This window comes from Pristis pectinata, chromosome 10 (genome assembly GCF_009764475.1).
Source record: "Pristis pectinata isolate sPriPec2 chromosome 10, sPriPec2.1.pri, whole genome shotgun sequence".
Classification (NCBI taxonomy): Eukaryota; Metazoa; Chordata; class Chondrichthyes; order Rhinopristiformes; family Pristidae; genus Pristis; species Pristis pectinata.
This window is the reverse complement of record NC_067414.1, coordinates 67,564,003-67,587,887: the sequence shown is the minus strand read 5'-3', so window position 1 is coordinate 67,587,887 and position 23,885 is coordinate 67,564,003. Positions and strand designations below refer to the sequence as shown.

At 42.6% G+C, this 23,885-nt stretch overlaps 1 protein-coding gene across 5 annotated transcripts in view; it reads right to left on the bottom strand.

Annotated features, from left to right (window-relative positions):
• The window catches only part of LOC127574945 (CYFIP-related Rac1 interactor A), a 171,117-nt gene that overhangs the window by 126,424 nt on the left and 20,808 nt on the right, over nucleotides 1-23,885 (bottom strand). The window contains exon 2 of one of the 5 annotated variants that reach the window (XM_052024485.1): nucleotides 21,707-21,837. The exons of 2 other annotated variants lie outside the window; for them this stretch is intronic. The gene's annotated coding sequence lies outside the window, so the exon portion shown is untranslated. The remainder of the gene's footprint in view (nucleotides 1-21,706; nucleotides 21,838-23,885) is intronic. 2 more of the 5 variants (XM_052024484.1, XM_052024487.1) reach the window with 2 other exon arrangements.

Sequence of the window (23,885 nt, the reverse complement as noted above, 5' to 3'; positions counted from 1 at the left end):
AAATGCTCCTGGGAATCATGACTTCACATTCTAAACAACCAAATGAGATGGGGAGTGTGTGTTTTGGCTAGATCTTTAAACAAAACTGAAACATCCACACTGCACTCAAAGCAGAAGGGGGCTTTCCCAGTATAACACAGAAATTACAGATGGGTTTGCAATAGGCAGAGTGGTACAGCACAGAAACAGGCTCACCATCCCCATGTCAACCATTGTACTTATCTGTACTAGTCCCATTAACCAGCATTAGGTCCATAGCCTCCTTGGCCAAGGCAATTCAAGTGCTTGTCCAGTTGCTTCTCAAATGTTATGAATGTACCTACCTCCACCACCTCCTCAGGCAACTATTGAATTCAAATGCAAAATGGTGCAGTTATTAACTCCAGCTGCCTTTCAAAGCAAGAGTTTCCAATTTAAGAACTGAGGAATAAGTCTCAAACTGTTACAAATGCTAAATCCAGAACTCCCATCATAGTACGTAAAACACAAACAAAAATGTACAAATGCCAAATCAGAGTAGTTACCATCCCACAAGCGGCTGATGAGAAATTAGGGGATAATACTGTAGCCAATTTGAGCAAATTTACTCGTCAGGATAGACAGGAGCACAGTAAAGGGAGAAGAAAGACCATTGGTTTAAACAGCATTTATTTCAATGCAAGAGCCTTGACAGGTAAGTTGGATGAACTCAGGGCATGGATTGGCTCTGAGGACTGGGATACCATAGCCATAACAGACACATGGCTGAGAGAAGGGCAGGACTGACAGCTCCATGTTCCAGGATACAGATGCTATCGGCGTAACAGAGGTGCAGGTGAGAGCGGAGGGGGAGTTGCCTTCCTGATGAAAGAGGACATAACAACAGTCATAAGAAAGGATATTCTTGAGGGATCATCCAGTGAGGCCATATTGGTAGAACTTAGAAACAAGGGGATGATCACTCTGATGGGATTGTATTATAGGCCCCCCAATAGTCAGCAGGAATTGGAGGAGCAGATATGTAGAGAAATTGCAGCTAGTTGTAAACATAATAGGGTAGTATTAGTGGGAGATTTTAACTTCCCTAATATTGACTGGGCCAAGCATAGTGTAAAAGCCTTGGACAGAGTGGAATTTGTGAAATGTGTCCAAGAAAGCTTCCTTTATCAATACACAGAGGGAACTACTAGACAGGATGCAACACTAGGTCTCCTCCTGGAGAATGAGATGGAAGTGTCTGTCGGCGAGCACTTTGGGTCCAGTGACCATAATTCTATTAGTTTTTAAAAATAGTTATGGAGAAGGATACAACTGGTTCACAGGTTAAGGTCCTGAACTGGGGCAGAGCAAATTTTGGAACCATTAGGCAGGATCTTGCGGTGGTTGACTGGGTGAGATTATTTTCGGGGAAAGGAGCGTCTGCAATTGGGAGGCCTTTAAAAGTGTGATGTCAAGAAGTTCAGGGCCTGCATGTCCCATGTGAAGGGCGAAACTGTCAGGTTTCAGGAACCCTGGTTGACGTGAGATATTGAGGCTCTGGTTAAGAAAAGGAGGGAGATGTACACTGTGCATAAGTAATTGGGAAGTAGTGAATCTCTTGATGGCCACAAGAAGTGTAGAAGTGCACTTAAGAGGGAAGTTAGGAGGGAAAAAGACAGGATATACGGAGGATCTGGCAGGCAAGGCAAGACAAAATCCCAAGAGATTCGATAGATATATTAAAAGGGTGGCTAGGGAGAGAATAGATCCCCTTAAAGATCAGCATGGTCATCTGTGTGTGGAACCAAAGGAAATGGTTGAGATTTTTAATATTTCTCTTCAGTTTTTACTGTGGAGAAAATGATGGAAGCTAAGGAAATGGGGGAAATGAGCGGTATTGTCTTGGACCACATACAAGTTAACAGGAAGTACTAGAGGGTTTAAAGTGGATCAAGATAGATAAATCTCCAGGGCCTGGCCTGGTGCATTCTCAGACCTTGTGTGGGAAGCTAGAGAAGAAATTGCAAAGGCCCTTGCAGAGATTTTTGCTTCATCTCTGGCCACAGGTAAGGTTCCAGAGGATTGGAGAGTGGCTAATGTGGTACCATTGTTTAAAAAGGGTAGCAAAAATCAAGCCAGAAAACCACAGGCCAGCAAATCTGACATCAATGGTGGGTAAATTGCTGGAGGGGAGTCTGAGGGACAGGATCTACCAAATTTGGAGAGACAGGGTCTGATTTGGAACAGTCAGCATGGCTTTGTGCGTGGGAAGTCGAGCCTGACAAATCTCTTGGAGTTCTTCAAGGAAGTAGAGGATGGATGAGTGTAGGGCAGCAGATGTTGTCTACATAGACTTTAGCAAGGCCTTCAACAAGGTCCCTCATGGCAGGCTACTCTGAAAGGCTAGATCGCATGGGATCCAAGGGGAGATAACTGACTGGATTCATAATTAGCTCAGTGGTAGGAAGCAGAAGGCGATGGTCAAGAGTTGTTTCTCAGACTGGAAGCCTGTGTTTAGCGGCATACCACAGGAGTCGGTCCTGGACCTTTGTTTGTAATTTATAGAAACGATCTGGATGTGAATGTCCAAGGCATGGTTAGTAAGTTTGCAGATGATACTAAAATAAGTGGTGTTATAGATCGTGTAGAAGGTTATGAAAAATTACAGGGAGATCTTCATCAGTTAGGTATGGGGACAAATAGCTTTCAATCCAGATAAATGAGAGGTATTGCATTTTGGGAGATCAAATCGGGGTAGGACTTGTACAGTGAATGGTAGGGCCCTGGGAGTGTTATGGAACAGAGGGTCTAGGAGTGGAAGTGCATAGTTCACTGAAAACAGCATCACAGGTGTATAGGGTGGTGAAGAAAGCATTTGGCACGCTGGCCTTCCTCAGTTAGGGTACCGAGTATAAGAGTTGGGAAGTTACATTGCAGTTACTGTATACAAGACATTGGTGAGGCTGCACTTGGGAGTATTGTGTATAGTTTTGGTCACCCTGTTATAGGAAAGATGTATTAAACTAGAAAGAGTGCAGAAAAGATTTACCAGAACGTTGCTTGAACTTGGGGGTCTGAGTTACAAGGAGAGGTTGTGTACACTAGGACTTTATTTCCTGGAACGTAGGAGATTGAGGGGTGACGTGATAAAAGGTATACAAGATCATGAGGGGCACAGTCCTTTTCCCAGGGATGGGGTGCTAAAAACAAGAGGGCATAGGCTTAAAAATCAGAGGCAAAAGATTAAAGTTTTGAGTAAGCTATTGATGAATGTGGGATTAAAAAGATGGCTCAGAGCAGTCCAGAGAACACCCTGGCAAGAGAATTACGAAGAAAGTGATATTTATGTTTTAAGACACTATGGTGAAAATCCAAAATAACATAAGTAAAACTAAATTGTCACCATTTGGCAGTTAAGCCCATTAATCATGATTGGAAAACAAGTGCAGGCTAGAAAATGGTCCTGAATTTCTCAGCCATTGTATAATCTGCTACCCAGCAGCATTTGTTTCACACTTTGTGTATTACTGCTCACTATCAAAGGGGACATCAGTGGCAGCTTCCTCACGCAAAGGGTGGTGTGGATTTGGAATGAGCTGCCAGAAATAGTGGTCGAGACAGGCACATTAGCAACATTTAAAAGCCATCTAGATAAGTACACGGGTAGGAGAGGTTTATAGGGCTATGGGCTAAACGTGGGTAGATGGGACTAGCTCGCTGAGTTAGTCCGAAGGCATTGTCGAGTTGGGCCAAAGGGCCTGTTTCCGTGCTGCATGATTCTATAAAAAGTTGAATGGAACAAAATTTAGAGGGTCCTGCTTGATGCAAATAGGCATCAAGAGTTGCAAATTCAGTTATATATATTGTACGTATACGAGTGCGGAACAGAATGCGGCATTTGACACAACATTCCTATTTCATATACAAGGCTGCTGTTTTCATGTCCACGCTAAGTGGTTTTAGTTACAGATCAATTCCAAAGTAACAGGAGAACAATGACAACTTGTACTTAAGCAGCTTTCTTAACAAAATGAATGTCCCAACACACTTCGTGGAGGAGCAGCAGAAAAGATAGGGCAGCGTGACAGAAGGCACAAGCAAAACACAGGTTTTGAGTAAGCTATTGATGAATGTGGGATTAAAAAGATGGCTCAGAGCAGTCCAGAGAGCTGGACAGAGAACACCCTGGCAAGAGAATTACGAAGGAAGTGGTATTCATGTTTTGAGACACTATAATGAAAATCCAAAATAACATAAGTAAAACTAAATCGTCACCATTTGGCAGTTAAGCCCATTAATCATGATTGGAAAACAAGTGCAGGCTAGAAAATGGTCCTGAATTTCTCAGCCATTGCATAATCTGCTACCCAGCAGCATTTGTTTCACACTTTGTGTATTACTACTCACTATCTTTATTACTATTTCACAATACAAAGGCAGTTGTCTGAAGGCAATGATTATCGGCCTCAGAAAGCTTTTTGTCGCTTTACAGTTGCGACAAAAGATGTGGTTGCTAAGCACTGCCTTTGGTTAACCCAAAGAACTAGTTTTCCCAGAGGTAGCTTTTATACAGTGTTGCTCTGCTGCTCAGGCAGCACACAGATAGCTCAGTCCAGCAAATGTTTAGATCGACAATTTTAAGCAATATTAGAATCCATCAAGTCTTTTCAAAACAATCCATTTATGGCTCTTGTTCAAGAAAAGCAAAAAATAGTTACCTTTTTTTCCACCACCCATTTTAAACATGCTTCTCAATGTTCAGTATTTAAATAAATGCTTAAAACAACTACTTACACTTACTGTGCAGAAGTAGTCATGTGTATTTTTTTAAAATTCAATTAAATGATCTTTTCTTCCCCTTTCAATGTTTCTGCAATTTCATCAGGTTAAGGATTTCCTTAATTACTATACAGATCACATATTCAACATGTTAAGTCAGATAATATCTTTGAATTACACAAAAATATTGATTATTACAAGCACTCAACAGCATAAAATGACCCAAGTCATCATCTTACAGCAGGTTAAAAGAATGTTGAATCATAATATACTCTGAAACAGGTTAAATTTTCCAAACGTACCCAACTCCTAAAAATATAAAGGAAAAACACATTTTCAATATCTGATTTCAATTCTGCTTCAGACTACTGCCCCACAAAGTGGATTGAGTCAAGAGTTATGCAGCATGGAAACAGGCCCTTCGGCCCAATTCGTCCACACTGACCAAGATGTCTATCTGACAGTCCCACTTGCCTGCATTTGGCTCATATCCCGCTAAACCTTTTCCGATTCATGTACCTGTCTAAATGTCTTTTAATTATATCCACTGCTACAGCTTTCTCTGGTAGCTTGTTCCATATACCCACACCCTCTATGTCAAAAAGCCGCCCCTCAGGTCCCCTTTAAATCTTTCCCCTCTCACCTCAAATTGATGTCCTCTAGTTTTAGTCTCCCTGCCCTTGGAAAAAGACTGATGATCCACCTTATCTGCACCCGTCGTGATTTTATATAACACAGAACCACTTGAAGAAATAATGTATCAGCACTAACAGGCAAGGGCCCAACACTAACTCCATTAAATGATGCTTAATTGTGTTTTAAACTTTTATGTACAAAGGTTGGATTTCCAGTCAAGTTTCCACACTCAGCAAAGGCACCATGAAATTGTACTGTCGTCACCCTGGATCATTATGAAATATTGCAATGAGGCAGTTAACATGCTTTTGTATGTTCACCTTATGTGCAAGCTCACTCTGCAGTGTTTCTTGTGATAGTGTCTAAAGCTCAGACCCCTTTCTGATGTTGGAAAGGACAAATCTGGCACAGATTCAGCTACTCCATCAAAAGCAATAATTGCCACTATTTAAGTAAAAGAAATGGAAGGTCGCTGTTGTTTATCATCACTAGTGGTCAATTGAAGGTACCAACCATCAGGACCTAATCTTTACTGGATTCTCACTCCAGCACCTCTCCCTGCAATGAAGCAGCTGACAATCCACCAGCCTCATTTTTTAAAGACTTGCATTTATATGGTGCCTTTCACATCCCTGAAAACATCTCAAGGTGTTTTATTGCCAATGAAGTATGTTTGAAGTGTAGCCATTGATATAATGTCAAAATCATGACAGCCAATTTGTGTAGTGAACTAGCACAAACAGCAACATTTACAATTGTGTGAAGGATAAATACTGATCAAGACACCCACCCATCACCCGCCAGCTCTTGCTTCACTTCTTTCCCCCCACCTTCTTATACTGACTATATCCCCTCTTTCTTTCCAGTCCTGATGAAGGGGCTCAGCCCAAAACAGTGACTGTCCATTTCGCTCCATAGATGCTGCGTGACCCGCTGAGTTCCTCCAGCTCTTGTGTTCAACTCCTTGGTTCTTCTTTGGAATGTCCACTTGACGGAGCTGACAGGTCCTTAGCTTAACATCAGCCAAAAGACATCACACCCAACATCGTAGCACTACTTAAGATTATTGTGCTCAAGTCCTTGAAAGATTTTGGGTAGCTCTCAGGGACTTGAACCCACAATCATTGAACAAGAATATTACCAACTGAGCTCTAGCTAACAATAATGGAAAGTATGACACCACAAAATGGTTTCTGAAGCAGCCTTTAACAAAAAGTGATAGAGCAGAAAGCCAAGCAACAAGAGATTTGAGAGCCTAAAAAAAGTTAGACAAGCATTCTGCCATCACAATATGCAAAAACAGAAAATACTGGAAATACTCAGCAGGTCGAGCAGCAGCCATGGAGGAAGGAACAAAGTTAAAGGTTCAGATCAATGACTTTTCATTAGAACTTTGTTGTTCAGTGAATAGCATACTTCTGTACAACCAGCTGCTTTTAAAAAGTAGAAAAAAAATGGAACAATTTCCTATTTCTTCTGCTTCATTCAATTGCGTACATCACTCATGTCTTACCAGAGACAAAACTGGTGAATCAACCCAAATGATGGATCATTGAAAAACTGAAGCATGACTTATATGAAAATTAACCAACTGTCATACAAACAGACTGCATAGTGGGCATCAGCTCTGTACACCTATATCACAGCCAAGGTAATTTGGGAGTGCTGGCACTATTCAGTGTTTTATTATAAACAATTGGTCTTGTTCCTAAACCAATGATCTAACAAATTCTGCAGAAAGAAAATTCACACTTGAATTTGACCAGAGAAAATAATGCATCAAACGGTCTCAAACAAGATCAGCGATACCACGCAAACACATTGTGTGGAAATTCCAAAACAAGAAAGGGGCCATTCTGCCCACATGATACACACTAGTCATTTACATGTGGCTCCTCCCAATCTATTGATTCCCACTATGCCACCCCAAAAGTCTTGCCCATTAGGAAATTGGACACTTCCAGCCATGTGACACATTCTTCTGGTGTCATTCTAGTACATGGTTCTAGCAATTGCACATGCAAGCACATCTTACCTTATGCACAGCATACATTAATGCCATTCCAAAATTAGATCAAAAATTCCCAACCCAAGACCTTCCTTTACACTCCAACAAAGAGCAACCACCCCAGCAAGTCAGCACTTGTATGTGAACTTAAAGTGCCCCCTCTGTGGCATTGACACTTTGGCCACAGACTCTGCCACAATAGTTTCTGTGTGCTGCAATCTTCGCTTCAGGCCTCACCGATTAAGACTGCAGCATTTCTGTACAGCACTTCAGTACAAGGTGCGGTAATCACTGGCCCCGTCACAATTCTGCACCTCATTGGCAGGGGGGCATCAAGTCATGAGGGACCACTGTGCCTGAACGTCACACAGTGAGGTGGGAGGAGGGGGAGGGAGGGTCTCCAATCCCACACCACCTGCCTGGTTCCCTCACCTCCATGGCTGCCTTTTTGCTAGAGTGCAGTGGCTGTGATGGAACAAACAGCAACATTCTGACTCACTTCCCAGTGTTTAGAGCAGGAATGATGCTGCAGCTGCAAACACTGCCCACAGGAAGGTGCTCAGACAGCATTTTAATGAAGGAAAGAAAAAGTGCAAACCATACTCACAAATTTTTTTTTAAAGAAAGTAAATAAGTAAGTGAGCAAAGGCCAAGGTGAGGTTCAGGTAAGGTCTTTCTTCCTTATTGCACAGTTAGAGCAGTGGGAATGACAATCAGGGCAGTAGTATGCTCCTCATACAGGATGTGGGAAGTCAGGGAGACCTCCAGTGTCCCTGATGACTACACCTGTGAGAATTGCATCCGGCTGCAGCTCCTTACAGACTACATTAGAAAACTGGAGCTGGATGAACTCCAGATCATTTGAGGGGGGGGGGGGCTGAGGAGTCGATAAACGGGAGTTATAGGGAGGCAGTCACACCTAGGTTGCAGGATGCAGCTAGCTGGGTGACTGTCAGGAGACGAAAAGGGAATAGGCAGTCACTGCAGGGTACTCCTGTGACTGACCCCCTCAATAATAAGTATACGGCTTTGGATATTGTTGGGGGGAGGGGGACAACTTACCAGGCCAGTTCTCTGGCATCAAGTCTGGCTCTGCGGCTCAGAAGGGAAGGGGGGGGGAGAAGAGAATAGGACCGTGGTAGTGATAGGGGATTCATTAGGGAAACAGATAGGAGATTCTGTGGACGAGAACGAGACTCCCAGATGGTATGTTGCCTCCCAGGTGCCAGGGTTAGAAACGTCTCAGATCCAAGTCCATGGCATTCTTAAGGGGGAGGGCAAGTAGCCAGAAGTCATGGTACACATTGGTACCAATAACAGATAGGAAAAAGGGATGAGGTCCTGAAGAACGAATATAGGGAGTTAGGAAGGAAGCTAAAAGGCACAGCCTCAAGGGCAGTAATCTCTGGATTGCTGCCTGTGCCACAGGCTAGTGAGGGTAAGAATAGGAAGATATGGCAGACAAATGCATGGCTGAAGAATTAGTGCAGGGGACAGGGCTTCAGATTTGTGGATCATTGGGATCTCTTCTGGGTAAGGTATGAGCTGTATAAAAGGGATGGGTTACACCTGAACTCGAGAGGGACAAATGTCCTTGCGGGCAGGTTTGCTAGAGCTGTTAGAGAGGGTTTAAACTAGGCTGGCAGGGGGATGGGAATCAGAGTGTTAGGTCAGATGGAGCAGTGGGTATAAAAGGTAGATGCAATGTACAGAGAGACTGTGAGGAGGGATAGGCAGTGGATAGGGCATAAATGCAGCCAGTTGGATGGGTTGAAATGTGTTTACTTTAATGTGAGAAGTATTAAGAATAAGGGTGATGAACTCAGAGAATGGATCAGCATGTAAAACTACAATGTTGTGGCCATTACAGAGGCTGTCGCAAGGGCAGGATTGGCTGCTTGATGTTCCAGGGTTTAGAAGTTTCAAAAGGGATAGGAAGGGAGGTAAAAGAGTGGGGTGGGAGTGGGGAGTGGCAAGTGGCATTGTTAATCAGGGATGGTTTTATAGTTGCAAAAAGGGATGATGCCATGGAGGGATCGTCTACTGAGTCAGTGTGGGTGGAAGTCAGAAATAGGAAGGGAGCAATCACTCTATTGAGAATATTCTATAGGCCCCCCCCAATAGCCACCAGGACACTGAGGAGCAGATAAGTAGGCAGATATTGGAAAGGCTGTTGTCATGGGTGACTTCAACTTTCCTAATATTGATTGGCACCTACTGAGTGAAAAAGGTTTAGATAGGGCAGAGTTTGTCAGCCAACTAGAGGAGAAGCCATACTGGATCTAGTACTAGGCAGTGAACCCAGTCAGGTGACAAACCTCTCAGTGGGTGAGCATTTCAGAGATAGTGTCCACAACTCTGACCTTTAGCATAGCTATGGACAAGGATAGGAGCAGACGATATGGAAACGTTTTTTAATTGGGGGAGGGCTAATTATGATGGTATTAGGCAGGAACTTGGAAGTGTAAATTGGGAACAGATGTTCTCAGGGAAATGCACAGCAGAAATGTGGAGGCTGTTTGGGGACCACTTGCATAAGGTTCTGGATAGGGCTGTCCCACTGAGACAGGGAAAGGATGGTAGGGTGAAGGAACCATGGTTGACAAGTGAGGTGGAACATTTAGTCAGGAGGAAGGAGGAAGCACACTTAAGGCTTAGGAAGCAAAGATCAGACAGGGCTCTTGAGAATTACAAGGTAACCAGGAAAGAACTTAAGAAGGGGCTTGGGAGAGCTAGTAGGGGACACGAGAAGGCCTTAGCGAGTAGGATTAAGGAAAACCCCAAGGCATCCTACATGTACGTGAAGGACAGGAGGATGACTAAAGTGAGGGTAGGAGCACTTGGATAAAGGGGGAAACGTGGCTGGAAGTGGAGGAAATGTGAGGACTGCATTGAACAGGCTAATATGTTGGAGCATGTTGAGGTTAAGAGAGAGAGTGCTTGAGCTTCTGAAAAACATTAGGATAGACAAGTCCCTGAGCCCAGACGGGAAGAAAGGGAAGAGATTGCTGAGGCGTTGGCGATGATCTTTGTCTCTTCCCTGGCTACAGGAGTGGTACCAGAGGATTGAAGGATAACAAATGTTGTTCCGTTGTTTAAGAAAGGTAATAGGGATAATCCTGGGAATTGTAGACCGGCGAGTGGTGGGCAAGCTATTGAAGAAGATCCTTAGGGTCAGGATTTATGACCATTTAGAAAAGTATAGTTTTATTAGGGATAGTCAGCATAGCTTTGTGAGGGGCAGGTCGTGCCTCACAAGCCTAATTGAGTTTTTCAAGGTGGCGATAAAACAAATTGATCAAGGTAGAGCGGTGGATGTGGTGTATATGGATTTTAGCAAGGGCTTTGACAAGGTTCCCCATGGTAGGCTTGTCCAGAAATTCATGAGGCATTGGATCAATGGAAACTTGGCTGTGTGAATTCGGAATTAGCTTGCCCACAGAAGGCAGAGGGTGGTAGTAGCTGGAATGTATTCTGCCTGGAAGACAGTGACTAGTGGTGTTCTGCAGGGAACTGTTCTGGGACCCCTGCTCTTTGTGATTTTTATAAATGACTTGGATGAGGAAGTAGAGGGATAGGTTAGTAAGTTTGCAGATGACATGAGGATGAGAGGCGACTTGATAGGAGGTGTATAAGATTATGAGGTGCATATATAGAGTTGAAAACCAGCACCTTTTTCCCCAGGGCAGCAACGGCCAAGACCAGAGGATATCCATTTAAGATGAATGGAGGAAAGTTTAGGGGAGATGTCAGAGTTAGGTGGGTTTTTTTTTTACACACAGAGAGTAGTGAGTGCCTGGAATGCACTGCCGGGGGTGGTGTTGGTAGAGGCTGATACAATAGGGACATTTAAAGGACTCTTAAATAAGTACATGGAAGTAAGAAAAATGGAGGGACATGGGCTGCATAGGAGAGAAGGGTTAGATTGATCATGGAGTAGGTTTATACAGATCAGCATAACATTGTGAGCCAAAGGGCCCGTACTGTTCTATGTTAAATTTCACTAATTTAGTGATTTTTTTTTTAGGGTTCCCAAATTGGACATTATGAGCACCCATTTAGTGCATCAAAATGAGGAACATCTACTTAAGAAATTCTACTTTGTTTGATAATTTGTTCCAATATAATTGGTTACTGGGGTCATGAGCTGTATAAGGCGAGATACAGATTATACTGAAGGGTTTTATCCCAACCTCCACAAAAAAAACCCCAGAGAGCAGTGGGTTTCTGAGGCAGGTGTCAGCCTGATGTAGCAGTAAACAACTCACTAAATTCAGATAATCACATCATTCAAACTTTTTACACATTCATGTGCTCATTAGCATTCCCTTAAAAGACATCCGTGCCTTTTGCTTCAGCTACGCTTAATCTGTCCCTTAAATACAGGAAAACCGAGGCAATTCATGAAAGCATAATTCTAAAAAAAAATTGTAGATTAAAGGCATTTCAGTTGAGGAAACTCAAATCCCTCCCATCACTATATTAACAATGATGACATAAAATGTACAATAAAAGAATTATAATATGAAAGGGGCTGAAAAGATACCAGAGTCAAAGGTGTTACTGAAAAGGGAGTTAAAATCTGGTCAAAATGGACAATTCAGGTGTGGGGGATTTAAAAATGGCATACAGAAGTTTAGTCACGTTTACTATTGGTGACGTCGGTAATTGATCTGACAAAGGTCAGAGACTGGTAATGTGCAGAGATGAAGTATTGCTGTCATCGCGATGATGAGGATATGGGTCAGAACTCAGTTCAAAGTCAAACATATTCTGTTTCAGCCTGAAATGGCAAGGAGGAAAGATGAAAAACATCATTAGGGCTAATAATAATGCCTTCAGCCTTCCTGTGTTTAGCTGGAAAAATTTATAACTCATGTAAAGCCATACATTGGGCACAGAGGAACTGGAAGCGTTGAATGAAATGGAGAGTCAAAAGCTGGATGCCTTCAGAGTACACATAGAAGCGGAGATCTCGACACTGTGTAGTCACACCAAGGGACAGCATGCAGACAAGGTCAGACAGCAAACACAAGAAACACTGCAAATGCTGGAAATCTGAAGGAACACACAAAGTGCTGCAGGAACTCAGCGGATCAGGCAGCATCTATGGAGGGAAATGGACAGTTGACGTTTTGGGTTGAGACTCTTCATCAGGACTGGGAGTCTTTGGAATCCAGGGCCAACAGTTCCAGATTAAGAGAAGACAGTGATGGACAGACTCTGGATGCAATTAAAGAAGGCAGACTTGAATAACGTCTCACAGAACTGGACAACAGAAAAGCACTGATAGATTAACTGGAATGAATGCTGAAGGGTCATCAATGAGGTAAATGATGGACAATAACAGAATCACAGAGAACATCCACCAATAATCAGCAAAAACAATTTATCCCTGCAATCACATTTTTGTTATTAAAATGTCTGTAATTATATAATACATTTTTCACTGGATTCACAGAAGTCCATTACAGTAACTTGTCATAATTGCTACTGATTGTCTTAAAAAGACAACATATTACATATTGAGCATTTAGAAAACTGCTTGCTTTTTTCTGCATCACAGCAAACTAATTTTTTCTTACAAAAGACATCCATCGCCTACCAGTCCCTTTTACATTAATCAATCCATCAAATAATGCTATAATAGAAGTCATCAAACACAGAAGTGGAAATTGTACTTTGCTGCAGAAAACTGTTAACCAACAAAGACTTTAAATGACAGTGGGGAATGCATTACTTTTACATTCAAAATTACTCAGAATTACAACCGACTTTTTTTTTAAAAGTTGTATCTTAGCTGCATACACTTAGCTATCTCGTCAGATGATCAAGCAGGATATAGAATTAGATGAGCATGTAAAAGGCAGCCAATTTATAGAGGCTCATCGACAGCCACAACTGGCATCTTCATTGAAGATTTAAAATAGAAGACTGCCTTGAAGAACTTCAGAGAAAATGGTATTTTTTTAAGAAAGAGTTGGAAAGATGAAATTTAGGGAAGGGTTTCCAGAGCATGGAAACTTGGACAGCTCAAGACACAACTCCTAACAGTGGGGCAAAAAGGGTGGAATGCACAAGGGGCTCAGAACAGAAAATACTGTGTTAGGTTGGGGTTGGAACTATTCCGATGAAGCTGCAGTGAACAGTCATCAAGTTCTGGGATATTAGGTGCCAGGATAGGTCATCCAGGAATGTGAGTGGGACAAATAGTAGCAGGCTGGTGGACTGGCATACAAGAAAACGAAACAAGCTAGCTGCAACCTTACTGTATAAATATATATGAAATGATGACTCGATTTGCTTACTTTCTTCTTTGCTTCAGTCCCGTGACTACTTCACAACTAAACTAGATCATGGCTGATCTATTTTTATCTCCATCTACCTGGCTTGATACTTTATCCCTCTGTAACCTTGCCAATTACAATCTGTACTGGGTTTACAGTATTCAATTGGGACAAAGTCACAGCAGATTTATCCATGGTGAGGTGGGAGTGGGGGGGGGGGGGGGAGGAAAGATGGGGAAGAGTCAGTTTGGAGGAGGAGGAGGAGATAGCTCCTGATTTCCACTTAATGCTGAAGAGTTTTCTGACATCACCTCTCCAGCTTTGGCTTTTAAGGCTATCCACCCAACCCCTCCCTCCTGCTCCACTATCTCCTTCCTCTGCAGTTCCTCGCCAACACACTCCATGTAGCCTCTTAAATCCTTTAATCATCTTAAAGACCTCAATTACAGCACAATTTAATCGTCTGTCTTCTACACCATCTGTCCAACTGCCCAAATATTATTCTGATGAATTTGCACGGCTTTCTCTCCAAGTTTTGGCAAGACTCTAGGTGGCTTTAACCAGAGCTCTGCACACCTGTGGCCTTTCCCCCCTTCTGTCTCCTAGTTGCCTTGCAGGTAAAAGATCAGATTCAATAGCCTTTTTTAATTATCTTTTATACCTATCAGTCTTTAGTGACTTCTCTACCCAGTCTTCTAAATCTCTCTGCAGTTTTATAGCTTAGTCTCACCATTTTGGAAATACTTTGCTTAATCTTTCCTTCACATGCTTGGCACTTGGTTTTGCCCATTCACTTAACCTGTCAACACCTATTTCAGTTTTTCTTACTCCTTTCTATACCGAGTGTTGTTATCAAACAGAGATGTACAGGTTTCTTTCCTTTCAACCAAATCAATTATAAATATAGTGAAAGGCCATAGATCCTTGGCAATAACACTGGTGACAACATGCCATTTTCAACGTATCCATACTCTGCATCCCTATCAAAGCCAATAAGCTGCTCCCAATTCCATGTGTAAATCCAAAGAAATCTTCAGAAGCTGGAAATCAGGAATGAAAATGGGAAGTGCTGGAAAACCCCAGGTCAGGCAGTATCTGTGGAAACAGAAACAGTTAACATTTCAGGTCAAAGACCCTTCATCAGAACTGTAGGAAGATACAAGTTCAGTTGGGTAAGTGCAGGTCAAAACAATGAGTCTGCCCGAATCGTTCTGCTTGCATATCTCGGGCAGGAGGTAGAAGTGGGCTGTGCAGGACTGGGGCATTACATGGTTGTAAGCTATGGGTCAGAAGAACTCTCGAGGAAATGAGGTCAATGATTACGTGGGAGACAATGGGCTGATGTTCAGTGTGTTACGAGCCAGGTTGCTACTTGGTTAATATCCCTTTAAGGCACCTGGACAGTAGTGTAGTAGTGTGTGTGTGATGTTATCTGACTTCCATAAGTTTAAAAAAAAGACTATAACTGAAGCGTACTGGCTGTTGCACAAAGATAGACAGACAGAGAGACAGCCGGTCTCTGTATCTATGGGTGAAGAACAATAGCTGTGACTGTCACTATACAATCCATGTATGGACTTTTGGAGCAAATCTGTGGAGTCTACTTTGCCGTTAACCTGTACTGGAAAGCAGGTATATCTGTGGGCGGCCACGAATCGAGTGCCCTCGGTGTGGCAGATACTACGGAACAAAGCAATGGAGATCATTGGTGATTGAGGTGTTGTATGGGTTCCATCTTGGAACTTGTGGATTTTGTAAATTTTCATTCTACTGTGGTTTTCAGAAGCCTTTGCTCATCGTTCTACTTCATGACTTGCTGAACTGAACTTTGCGAACTATTCCTAGACTTGGGGTTTAGGAATTTGCCACACACACACACTTCGAGTTTATTTTTGGGGTCAATGTTTAATATCTAATGCTTTTATTTCTTTTATTATTACAAGTAGTTATTAATAAATAGATTCTAACACATACACAGTTCTTTATGTTTCTATAGTTGCTGGTATGTAACAGGTGGTAGGGTCATGGTGCAGAGGGAAGTAGGATGAGGTGCCTGAGAGCTGGCACTTGGCTTCTGTGAGGTAGAGGTCAGTTTGGCAGGCTGCAACAGCACCACCCTTGTCGGCAGGTTTGATAACAACGTCAGCGTTGGTTCTTACTGTGTGGAGAACTGAGGTTCAGAGGTCAGTGGGTTAGAGTGAGCAAGGGGTTCTGATGAAGGGTCTTTGACTTGGAACGTTAACCATTTCTTTCCACATATGCTGCCTGATCTGCTGAGTTTTTCTACTATTTTCTGTTTTCATTTCCAATTCGACGTGCTCCCATTTCTGTAAGCAGTCAAGTATGGCAAAGCTTTGCTAATGACTTTTCAAGAGCTATTCAATAATATTAGACATTCTCATACTACTCATTTCCTGGAAAAATTCAGCTGGATTAGTGATGTAATTTCCTGACACATTTGATCAAAATAAACTTTCTGGAGAAAAAAATCCCACATCACAGCACCAATCATTGAAGTTTTGTGACCTAAAATTAAGAGGTAAGCTGCAGCAGTCTTAAATAAATGGAACTCCCTGGCAAGTTCACGTAATGACAGTCCTGTAGAAACTTCTAAGTTCTGTAAACCACAAGTTTGGATGATAGAACCATTGTGTATATTTAACCAACTGCAACATATAACTATGATCCAACAGTGACGCAGAGGTGTTCCCTGTGGGTTAATTTAGAACTTGACTTCTTGTCTCAGTAATGGATCCAATAGATGAGTAAGTTTTTGGGACCATCTATATGCTTCACTAATGTCCTTCAGGGAAGGAAATCTGCCGTCCTTCCCCATCTGGCCGACGTGGAACTCCAGACCCACCCACAAAGTTGACTCTTACTGCCTTCTCAGTTCAAGTCAATTGGGGATAAACAATATGTGACATTCACAGCCCACAAAGACAAAAAACTCATGCCCTTCAAAGTCTGTAACCAACAGAAATTGAAAACAAAATATCCAGAGACTGGAAATCTTAAAAAAAACAAATCAGAAAATATTGTATTTATTCTGGAGTTTACTGATACAGAATGTAACACAAGGCTACTTATGTCCTTGTGTTTAGAGACAAACAGGATTTTCAAGGATTTTTCCTCAGTGCACGTCATCTAAAAAATAATTCGATGAGGGGCTCATGTCCGTACCCCCATCCATTCCCTTACCTTTATATTGTCATGTCTGTGCACTTCCTTTTCTCTCTTCTACCTTCTAGGAGGAGTTATGGGAGATTGAAAGCCTGGATGACCAGACTCAAGAATAGCTTCTTCCCCACTGCTGTCAGACTTCTGAACCAATAAACTCTTTCATATTTCCTTCCCGGTGGTGCTACCAGGTTCTCAAATCCTTAATTCTACCTCTTCCGTTACTGTCACTTTGGCATTTCTTTTTGCACTACTTCAGTTTGCATACTATATCTTGCACCATTCTGTTGTTTTCCTGCTTGTCACTGTATTTACTATTACAGTGTATAGTTTTTACTCTGAGCTTCATGCAAGGAATTTCATTGCACCCTGGTGCACATGACAATAAGATATCTTTATCAGTCACATGTAGATCGAAACACACAGTGAAATGCATCTTTTGCGTAGAGTGTTCTGGGGACAGCCCGCAAGTGTCGCCACGTTTCCGGCGCCAACACAGCATGCCCACAACTTCCTAACCCATACATCTTTGAAATGTGGGAAGAAACGGGAGCACCCAGAGGAAACCCACGCAGACACGGGGAGAACATACAAACTCCTTACAGACAGTGGCCGGAATTGAACCCAGATATATGGCGCTGTAATAGCACTACACTAACTGCTACATTAAACTAATCTGAATCTTCCTTGGCCCTGGCACAAGGGGACCTTTTGGCCCACAGATCTCAAATCCAGCACCACACCACTCCATGCTGGTGGGCACAAGGCCAGGACCTAAGGATTAATAGAATAGTTGCTTGTCCAGCATAACTCATTCCAGCAGCTCACACAAAAGATGGAATGGCATTTGACCTTGGGTTATTGCAACAGTCAGACTCTTGATCATAAGAGATTTCAGTATTCATCCTTTATTTTCTAGAAAAAACATCCAAGTAACTACCCACTGCAAGCATCAGACACGCACCACATTTTTGTGGGAGCATTACTGGGCAAAGTTTTCCAAACAAGCTCTCAACAAGGTGGTAAGGTGAAGCAAGATGGGAGGAGGCTCAGATGAAACTTAAACACCACAGGCCAGTTGGACCACACCAACATTTCTATGCTACAGCTCTGCAAATACAGGCACAAGGAATTCTCATTTTTGGAAAAAGCAGTGTCAAAACATTCATACAGCTGAAGACCATGACCATTATTAGTACAAGAAACTGCTTCAAGACTACAGCATCATAGCTCTAGAACTCCCTCCATTTTGTAATAAACTTAAAATCAAGTCTGAACCTTTCCTTCCCAAGGAGGATTGATCTCTGTTGTCAAGTATCAATGGACAACCACAGCTATCACCTCCACCAAACAACCTCAGGGATTCACCATATCAAAAACAGCTTGCGGAAAACTACAAGTGTGAATGTGTACCTTAAGTATCTAACATAGTCTTGTGTTCCATCTTCTAGAGTAAGAATGTAAAAACAATGGCTCTCTGATTAAGTAGAAGCTTTTCATGACATTCATTGGTATTTGAAACCTGCACCTTTTGCCAGAGGTCAACCCGAGGTAAATGAAAATTAAAGAGCAGCAGACACTGGAAATTTGTAAAAAAAAATGCTGGAAATATTCAATAGGTCAGGCAGCATCTAAGATATTTATTTATTAGTCACATGTACATCGAAACACACAGTGAAATGCGTGTTTGTGTTACTGAAAATGTCCTGGGGCAGCCCACAAGTGTCACCACGCTTCCGGTGCCAACATAGCATGGCCACAACTTCCTAACCTGTACGTCTTTGGAACGTGGGAAGAAACCAGAGCACCCGGAGGAAACCCACACAGACATGGGGAGAATGTACAAACTCCTTACAGACAGCGGCTGGAATTGAACCTGGGTCGCTGGCACTGTAATTTCGTTACGCTAACCACTACACTACCATGCCACATCTGTCGAAGGAAAAAGAGTTAACTCTTAGAGCAGAATAAAATGTTGGCACAACATCGTGGGCCAAAGGGCCTGTAGTGTGCTGAATTGCTCTACGTCCTGTGTTCTATGTTCTTCATATTCAGAATCCTTAATCAAAACTGACCTGAGTATTTCCAGCATTTTCTGTTTTTATAGAGCAAGGTTAAACATTATAACTAGTTCTGATGCATTCTTTTAACTGATAAACTCAACCAAAACCACTGCTTCATAACCTGTTTCCACAATGTTGATTTCCTTATGAATAAAAGCAGATTCAATTGATTTGTTTGATTTTCATGCAGACAAAAGCACTTTTGCAATGGTTTAGATAACACAGGCCAACCCCAGATAACAAACTAGTTCCATCTTTTCAGACATCCATAAGTCGATTTTCTCCATATGTCAGAAGTATACAAAAATCATGCAACATGGTAACTATACCTTCACAGTATTGCAATAAATGGCATCAAAAGCACATAAAACTGACAAGAACAATTACTAAAAGTGGAAAGAGAAGAAACTAGTTCTGCCATTCGTAGGAGTGAATGCATGTAGATACTTCAGAATTTAATATTATAGGAGCTTGTTCATATGTAGGGGTGTCCATAAGTCAGGCATTTGTAAACCGGAGACAGCCTGTATGCTTAAAGCATATTGCTCTGCATTTACTCTGCAATCCCCAAAAAAAATGGAATACAATTTAAATGAGTCAGTGGCTCAAATATTTAATAGTTCACTGACTGCCAGGTTGGTACTTGTGGATCAGAGCTAGATTAATTTGGCCACATTATTTATGGAAAAGAAATCAGGCCCCGGTAATGATAGCAGTGTGAGTGCCGTACCGGTTGTCAGGCTATTAGGGAGATATGATTTATGATTGATTGGGGAATCATGCGAGCCTTTGGTAAACCTGCCCTTGAGATCATCATGTCCTCATTTTGTGTCTGCTCACGGAAGAGAAAATGAAATAATGGTGAAGGCATAAAGTATGATGACCTGGATGAAGCACAATTTTAGACTGTTTACTTATGAGAAAAGACTACTTTAGAAAATTAAGAACAATTACAATCGTACAAAAATATAGACTTCCAAGATTGAGAGTTCTCAATTCTGTCAACCACACTGCTGCTGTCTTCCACATCTCAAACCATTAGTAAAACATTCTGAGGAAAATGATGCCTTCTGTGCAAAAGAATTGCTGCCATCATTGCACCCACTTATAGTGAGCAAGGGTTTAAAGGTTCACATTATACAAATAAAAAAATTAGAAGCCAAGTATCATCAAATGATACTTTGCACCGTGCCCTTTAATTGCATTTAAGATGCATATTCCATCAAATTTCTTACTTCACTATTACCCAATCTGATGTGGAAGATACCAGAGTGTGATTTCTTTTAAAATGGGATGGCCATTGCACAACAGCTGCCACATGAATTTAATAGAGTAATGTCTTGGCCCAATGGCAAGAGGGTTCAAGGCAACTGGAGACCACGTTCTGTTAACATAGTTAGCGCGCGCACACACACATAAATGTGTACAAATGCACCACCCACTGGCACATGTACTCAATTCTCATGAACACATCCACACTTTCATCCACAGCCTATCCCACATCCTCTCATCCTGCTGCATGCCTCAGTCTCCTCCCTCTTTCAGTACCCCTCACTCCCAGAACCAGGTTTCTTCACTGCTGATGTGGAACATGGGCAGCATTCAGCATCACATTGCCCCACCACCACCCCAAAGAGAAACCCTATTTTTAAAGTGTTGCTCAGGTTCCTGGTGTTCAGGATCTTCTTTAATACAGGAGCCAAGGCAGCTTCCTGCCACCAGGGACAGGACAGTGCACAGTAATCTGACCAACTAGCCGGTCTCCACTGTGCAACACTGGAAATCAATGAGGAAACTCCAGAAGATGTGTTCAATTCCACATCTCCGTAGCCACCTCTCTACAAACACAGATGATAAAGTTCACCATCACCTTCAGTGTGCCAACAAAGCCCTGGGCTGACTGAGAAAAACCAAGTTTAAAGATCAAGATCTTAAACTCTGCACCAAGCTCATAGTCTACAGAACAGCAGTGATCCCAGCCATCCTCTATGTTTAGGAGACAGAGAACCTACAGCAGTCAGCTCAAAGATCTGGGAAAGTACCACCAATGCCTTCTCTGCAAAGTCCTTCAAACTAACTGGTTGGATGATAACACAGTGTCATATCCTCTCCCAGGCTAATATCCTGAGCAACACTTAACCAGCTATGGAGACACAAGAGACTGCAGATGCTAGAATCTGGAGCACAGATTGTCCACTTCCCTCCACAGATGCTGCCTGACCCACTGAGTTCCTCCAGCATCTTGTGTGTTGCTCCAGATTCCAGCATCTGCTGTCTTTTATGTCTCCATTGTACTACTCCACTGCAAAGTCTCTTCAACGTATGCCCACTTTGAAGAAGTTTTCCTCCTCCCTTCAGGAGTTCTGTGAGACCCTTTCTCACTTCTCCCCCTCTGCAACTTTTGCTCCAGTCCAAATGAAGGATCTTGACCCAAGTCGTCAGCTGTCCATTTCCCTCCACAGATACTGCGTGACCTGCTGAGTTCCTCCAGCATTTTTGTTGCTTAACCTGCTCTGTTAGGTGGGTCACATTGTCCTTTTGCTCGACACCAGACTTCTGAAACAAGCACACTGCTCTGAGCTCAGGAAAACAAAATCCAGCATGAAGAAAACCCTTCAAGGACATCCTCAAATTCTCCACATGGCAAAAAATAACATTTCCACTGACCATGAGAATTTGCCCCATAACCGCCCAAACTAGAAAGGAAGCAACTGAGGAGGTAGAAAGCACTTTCAATCTCTGTGACATGAAGGCACAGAGACCACACGCAGTTAAAGGAGTGCACGATTACTCACCCACCCGATCAGTCGAGCACCTCCTGGCCTGTCTGCGGCAGAGTCCACGAGTCACAGTGACCTCATCCACCACCTCAAAACCCACAGGAGTGAGAAACGAGTCATTCAGATCCTGAGGGGCCTAAGAGAAGCTGCCCAATTAGAAACACTCACAACAATGCATATCAGATGAATACTAAATTATTCTTGCATTAATATTCAGAATGATATTATGGATAATTATTCCATTTATATGCACCCAAGTGCAAGGTAAATACATCTGAAGAGAAAAAAATGGATTGTTCAGTAAATCTTAGCAAACATGCCACATATTAAAAGAGAGAAAGCTGTACCAGACAAGGCACTTTCTGACGGAGTTCTGCTTCTTGTACATCACAGTACTCCAAACTGTTAACACCACCAGCACCACAATGAAGGACTCCACCCATCTTTTCAGATGCCGGTGGCATACCGCTCATTTCAAGCATTTTCTATTTTTATTTCCAGAGCATGCCTCTCTCAGATTCCACAGGGGGGCAATTAACCAATTAAACACCAAAGCACCGCTACTAGCATCTATTTTGGGCAATTTTTAAAATAAATTCTGTCCCTTGGTATCACAAGGAATGGGGAATTTGCAATTAAAGTTACTTAGTGCATTTTTTTCTCTAAACTGTGAGGAAGGTTTGTTGATCGTGTTCTAGCTGCAGTAAAATTTGTCATTACCATCATGTTTTTTTTAAATATTGCTTTCACAAATAACTTGGACTAACCATGGATTTTTACAAACATAGTATATTTAGTGAGCGTTTAGTGCAGGTAATGTCTCACCATGCAGTGAAACAAATTAAAGTTCCTTTGGAAGCCAGCTGTGGTTGAGTTGGCTCTTAACTGCCCCTCACTATGAGCCAGAAGGTTGTGCTTTCTGGTCTCATCCCAGAGACTGGAGCACAAGATGAGGCTGAGGAAGTTCTGTAGAGTCAAAAAGGTACTGCCATTTGAGTGAGGATTTACATCTTGACAATTTGGTCTCCAATAGGTTTGGGGGGCGGGGGGCTGGGTGGAAGATTCTATGACTGGAACTTTGGGAGAACAGAAAGGGAATTATCCCTGGTGTCCAGACCAATAATTTATAGAATCACGCAGCATGGAAACAGGCCATTTGGCCCAACCTGTCCATGACAACCAGTGGGCACCCTTCTGTATTAACCCCATTACCCAGCACTTGGTCCATGGCCCTCTGAGCCCAAGAGATTCAAATGTTCATCTAGGCACTTCTTAAATGCTCAGCAGCCCAGCTTCAACCATTCTCTCATTCCAGATCCTTACCACTCTCTGGGTGAAGGTCCCCTTTGTATCCCCTCTGAATCACTTCCTCCTTACCCTAAACCTACATCGTCTAGTTTTATCTGCCTCTGATATAGGGAAGAGTTACCTGCTGTCTACCCTATCTGCCCCTCTCACAACTTTTTAAACCTCAATCATGTCCCATCTTAACTTCCTCCACTCCAGGGAGAAAAGACCCAGCCTCTCCAGTCTCTCCTCGTAAATGAATTGCTTAATCCCAGGCAACATACTGGTGAATCTCTTCTGCAGCCTCTTCAGCACCATCACATTCTCTCGATACCTTGGTGACCAGAGCTACATGTAGTACTCTTGTTGGCAACTGACCAAGTTGAAGCATAACTTCCCTACTTCTGACTAATGAAGGCCAATATCCCATATGCCTTCTTAACCACATTGTCTACCTGCACTGCCACCTTCAAGGATCTATGGACTTGCTCCTCTATTCCTTAACATTCTCTAATGGTGAACCGTTCACGGTGTACATCCGAGCCTCAGTAGTGTTCCCCCGAATCACCGTTCGTCTGGATTAAACTCCATCTGCCATTTTTCAGCCCATTTCACCAAAACATCGATACCTCACTGCAGCCAAAGACTACCTTCACGCTATCAACTCTGCCAAACTTTGTGTCATCCATGAACTTACTGATTTTGCCTCCCATAACCACATGCAGGTCATTCATCTATATTACAAACATCAAGGGTCCCAGCACTCGTCCTTGTCGGACACCACTCGTTACAGGTATCCAATCTCAGAAAGAAATTTCATCACCCACTGCCTCCTACTGCCAATTCTGGATCCTGTTTGCCAAATTCCACTGGACCCCAACAGCCCTAACCTTCAGTTAACATCACT